The sequence below is a fragment of the Arctopsyche grandis genome, unplaced genomic scaffold (genome assembly GCF_051622035.1).
Source record: "Arctopsyche grandis isolate Sample6627 unplaced genomic scaffold, ASM5162203v2 HiC_scaffold_104, whole genome shotgun sequence".
Lineage (NCBI taxonomy): Eukaryota > Metazoa > Arthropoda > Insecta > Trichoptera > Hydropsychidae > Arctopsyche > Arctopsyche grandis.
Genome location: NW_027518462.1, coordinates 75,238 through 80,914, shown reverse-complemented (window position 1 = coordinate 80,914; position 5,677 = coordinate 75,238). Strand labels below are relative to the sequence as shown.

Sequence of the window (5,677 nt, the reverse complement as noted above, 5' to 3'; positions counted from 1 at the left end):
TTTACGTCTTCTGAGTTACCCATTAATTCTCTAATATTAAGCACGTTTTTTCCTCCCTAGCTTTGCTATACATTGTTTTGAACTCTGATAGTGAGCAGTGGCGGTAGTTCTTATAAACATGGATTTCAAGCAACCATGTCAGCAAGTCAACTGCATCTTCTTCACTTTCTCATATCTGTATTACGTCAGTAATCTGATAGTAGTTTTCATCAAATACTACAGCTACCTCGTAAACTACAAACTTTTCTTTCATATTTTAATCTCCTTTGTGCTATTTACACATTATTAGTCCATAACCTTCTGTTAGTTCACGTAAGCATTTTGGTGTAAGTGTTGCGTCTGTTATAAATACTGTAGTTGTGTCTTTATGTAACTCCAGTATAGCTAATGCTGTAGTAAGTATACTTGATGCAGCATCTGCATCTTCTTTTGAATAGTATCTTTTACCGTCATGTACATAAGACTCGTAGAAATTGTTTGAAGTATGTGATGAATCAATTACTTTTCCAGTTACTGAAAGATACCAGTATGTTTTTTCTATGTCCCTATATTCCTCAACTTGATATAAAGATAAGTGCCAAGGACGTTCGAATTTAATGCCATGTAATTCGGGAATTACCTCACACAAGAAATCCTCTTTTAATCTATCTTTTGTATCCCGAGACTTCCAAGCCCCATCTCGGGTAGGGTACTGATTAAACCAGTACCATACCTGATCTTTATCCATTGCAATGTATTCAGCTGATGCTGGAGCAGTGAATTTGACATCCCTAAAAGTAAATGTTTTTAGTGAATGTAAATCAACCAATTTTTCTAACTTATCTATAGTATCTTTTATGTTTTTTACATTAACACAATCTTTTGTTGTAGTTAGGTTTTCTAATACTTTAGTAATATCTTGTTTTATATTCATAGTTATTCCTCTAATAATTCTAGTTTATTTAAATAATTCACTACAACACTAATATCACTATCAGTATGCACGCTACCTCCTGTATTACATCAATTACACTAAGCATAAACTTATGGTCTGCATACGTACCATTGAAAGCCATATTTGTAATATCATTTGTACTTAAACTAAAAAATAACTCAATATAGAGAGGTTCTTCGTATTAGTATCTATTAAGATTTATGTGAACAGTAAGTCCACTAAAATCTATACAGTTATAAACACGCAATCGTTGGTCACTATAGATATCCCCTAGATATTCCTGAACTAATGGCTCTAAATTGTGAAATTAAATTATCTACAAGTTCTGATAATTTTACACATGCTGCTGTATGCTCTTCAGCTTGTAATGTAACTTTGTTTTTTAATTCTAAAAATTTATTTATGTGTATACCTCTTTAGTTGTTTAAACAGGACTCAAGTTTTTTAATATTTTCAGGTGTGATACCAATACCTATATCTATAGGCATTCTAGTTAATCTAGTAATAGTACGTATGCTGTGGAAGTTATACCTATTGTCCATACATACCATATAAATAAGTACTCGTTTATCTCCCCCACCATACTCTATATTTAAACCCGCTACGTAGGAAGTTGCTGCGGTATTTCTACTATTTGTTTTAATATCTAAGCTTGCGTGTAATAGCAAACTAGGGGCATAGCCTTCCACAGAAGTAAAACCCATAGGAGCTTTAAGTAATGCCATAAAGTATGAGCTATTTATAGTAGTAATATTTTCCATAAAGGTACTAAACTTATCTTTTTGGTATAAGGTAGTATTAATATATGGGCTCTCAAACTCCCTACCTACTATATTGCAATAGTGGCTGATAGCCTTATCGGCTTCTACCCCGATACTAGCTAATACCATATTATCTTGAGTAGGTATTGGTTGAAATGGGTTGGTATACTTCAAATCTAGATATATTTTTTCCATCTCTAAAGTAAGTATGTTCAGTAAGCTTAGTGTATCTGGGATAGCCCTTATAGTTATTATTCTTTTGTGAACATTACTACAGGTATGGTGCAAGGCAGTAGGTGTGAACACTATGGTATAGGGGTAGTTACCTATAAGAACCTCGGTTTTAACAATCTTCTTTTCTAGATTATTTGTAGGGTAATAGAGCAAAGCATAGTATATTTTGTCTATAAGTACTTCTGCTTCAGTAAATGTCAAATACCTACATACATCATCGAAATACCCTCCATTTGTGTAATAAATAGCGTAATTACCTGTAGCATTCCTTTTAAATAGGGCTAACTCAACCTTATTTTCTTCATACCTATATGAGTTATTATTATAAATAATACTTGCAGCATACCCATTAGGAAACTTAAAAAATAACTTACTTTCGTTTTGTGTGGTTATGTATTGTCTATATTTAGACTCATTTTGTAATCTATTTAAAGGGGTAATTTTATGTTCCATATATTCTCCGTATAAAATAAAAAAAAACACCCTGTATCATATAGGGTGTTGTGTATTGGTGTGTCTTAAGGGACTTGAACCCGTGACCTATCGATTATGAGTCGATTGCTCTAACCAACTGAGCTAAAGACACTTGAAATATTTGGAGATTGTACCTAGAATCGAACCTAAAGTACTAAGTCTTATTTCCCTACCAAGGGCACTCTGATAACATTATTACTAGAGCTGTAATCGAACCAGATACTTTACCAAAACCTACTACACTTAAAAAAAAATCTGTACCTTATGTGATGGATTTAACTGCACCTTCTTGAGAAGCCTCAAATATAATATATTCTATTTCTATTGCTTTAATAGTAGTTACAAGTAAGTGGTTATTGTTAAATCTAATTTATCCATACCACAGTCATCATCAAACATTGAGGTATTCTCTAAAATAATACCAGCATCTTCTAAAAACACAATAACCTCTTCTGCAAGAGGTATTTCGTTAGGGTTAAGCGGGTAACATATATTTGAAGTAGTAAAGTCCCTTATATCTACTATAGGGGATTTATTAGTATAGGCTAACATAATCTTATTATGGGCTACCAAAGCCACCTCAGTACTTATAAGGTCTATCTCCATAGCTAATATTTCGGTACTATCCTTAGAGGCATAGTACCCTATACGTATACTACAGTTGTTAACTATCCGTACATCAATAACTTCTGGAATATGTACTACATTTCTACGAGTTACTATATACATAGCTATATCTCTTCCATTTTAGTTTCTAATTCGATAATAGCTCCAAAGAATTCACTACCCCTTAACATAAAATAATGGTTGGTATAGTGCGGGTATCTTTTAGAATCCAACCATAATTTATACTCCCTCCTAACTTTAGGTATGGATTCTGTGTAAGGTTGTTTAATCTTTTTACCTAATTTAAGTAGTACTTTTTTAACCTCATCATCTTCTAAATCTTCCAATAATTGTTTCATTGGGTTGCCTTTATTTTATAAAATTTATGGTTACCTTCAGTCATAACATACTGAAGTCTTTTGTTGGTAAAGCCTCTTTGATTAAAGAAAGTAATACCCTCAGGGTCCTTATAGAATATATCCCGTACTATAAACCATGAAGCTAGTATATTGCTTGTACGATTAGTCTTGCGTGTTTTTACAACCCAAGTCCACTCGAATTGATTCTTAGCGTATACTACTTTACATATAGTACTAGGAAATTCCTTATGGTTCTTTCTATTAATAACAGCTTTTGCTACTAACATCTGTCCCTTAATACTTTCCCCCCTAGCTTCGTGATATATCGTATTAGACAGGCAGGATGCCTGTTCCAAACTAATCCCTGCAATCATCATATATAAAGCGTATAGCATATTATCTAGCCTCTGTAGGTCTATTTTCTTGGTTTTGGTACTTACCTGTATACTGTTTAGGGTCTTCTAAAGCCATTAACACTACTTGGGCTATTCCAGTACCTTTTCTGATACGCGTAATACCTAGTTTATTGGCTTTTAACTCCAAAGTAAGGTAACCCTTCCAGCCAGGTTCAATAATGGTATTAAAGAGGCTTATACCCCTTCTAGCCCATGAGGATTTATCGTATACAACACCACAATATCCTGTAGGCATTGTAAAATGCTCTATAGAAGAAGCCAAAGAAAAAGAACCAAGACCCCATCTATGGGTGGTATTAGATAATAGTCTACGTATAAAGCTACCCACATACTCAGTATAAGTAAGGTTGTTGGTAGGGGTTTTAGACGAATAGAAGCTAAATAGCCCAAAATTATAGAAAGTAATATCCTGAGCTATGGTTATATCGTAACCTGCTAAAGACATACCATTTGAACATCCATGGTTGGTTACTGATTCTGTGTAAGGCTCTACTATAGAAGCCCATACTAAGTTAGAATTATTTATCATGGAATACCTCCCAAGATAGTTTTAGTGTATTCAAGGATGCTGCCAATAAATCTATACTTCTTGCTTTAAACCCAGTTAGTTCACATATTACTACTGTGTATATCAAGTGATCCATAGCCTCTTCAAGTGCATGTAATTTCCAATGTTCTAAGGATAGGTCAGCCCTTTCGGTAGTTACACCATACTTCTTAAACCCTACCTCAGCTCTACTTTTAAACATAGTTTCAATCCCTGCAATACCTTTTTCATTAGCTAAGTATATTGCTGCTTCTACATTTTTATCAGTAGACTTTGCTAAGTCCTGTATTTTAATACTATCTTGAGTATCCCTTTCATCAAACATCCTAGCTTTATATCCTGTTGTCATTTATATGTTCCTTTATTTATATTTAGTGAATATATTTTTAAAAGAGAGTTTTATATCTTGGAGCAGGTTACTAGTTTCAGACAGTAAGTGTGTTTTAAAATAGTTATTATCTACACTAGATAACCTATCAGTAATAACCTCTATTTGTTGTTTTCCTACACATCTTCTACGGTAGTCATAACAACTCTCTAAAGAAACTAGTTCATTATTTAGGCTCTTTATAGCTTCCCCTATAGTAATGGCTTTTCTCCTAATTTAGCTAAGTCATGGTAAGCAGCTAAATTATATGGGTGTATATCATGCCTAGGGCTCACTACCGAGTGAGCTAGAAAAGCCCTAATGTGTTTTTTTGTCGTAACTGTCAGTAAGTCTGGTTTTTTTGTAATGTAAACCTCTGCATCAATTATTGCTGCTACAAACGTGTTGTAACTATATAAATACAAGTTCCTATCCTTCACATTTACAAAGGCTTTATTATAAAAACTTTTTTGATTTGATGATGGCTGTAAATAATATGTACTCATTTATACTCCTTTTTCAATTGTTTCTAAAATACCTTCCTTAGAGACAGTGTTTTTGATAGTTATAGGATTGTTCCAAGATGGGTAGAATATATCCAACTCAGCGCCTAGCTTTACAACATCATGCTGTATCTCAGGTAATTCCTGCCATTGCATACACTCTATCAGGTTATCATTAACAAATTTAATAACATCCAAATCTCTCTTGATAGTGAAATAAAGGGCATCATGTATTAAAATACATGGTTTAATATCATATCTGTATAGGCTATGCCATACCCTATCCATAAATTCAATTAAAGCCCTATTATTTAACATACAGTAGCTTTGTCCTGATAGAGCATTACCTATAGACCTAGCTTCTGCTCTAGCCCTTCTAGGTAGTGTAGCTGTATAAGTAGTATTAGACAGTATAGGGGCTCTTAACTTTAAACCAAAGGCTAAAGTAGCATGACCTGCTTTACAAATATCCTCTA

The 5,677-nt window shown here is 33.5% G+C and overlaps 1 non-coding gene across 1 annotated transcript; it reads right to left on the bottom strand.

Moving 5' to 3' along the window:
- Positions 1-2,441: 2,441 nt before the first annotated feature.
- On the bottom strand, positions 2,442-2,515 carry TRNAM-CAU (transfer RNA methionine (anticodon CAU)). Its single transcript has one exon. It is a non-coding gene; the product is annotated as a tRNA-Met (tRNA).
- Positions 2,516-5,677: the final 3,162 nt, after the last annotated feature.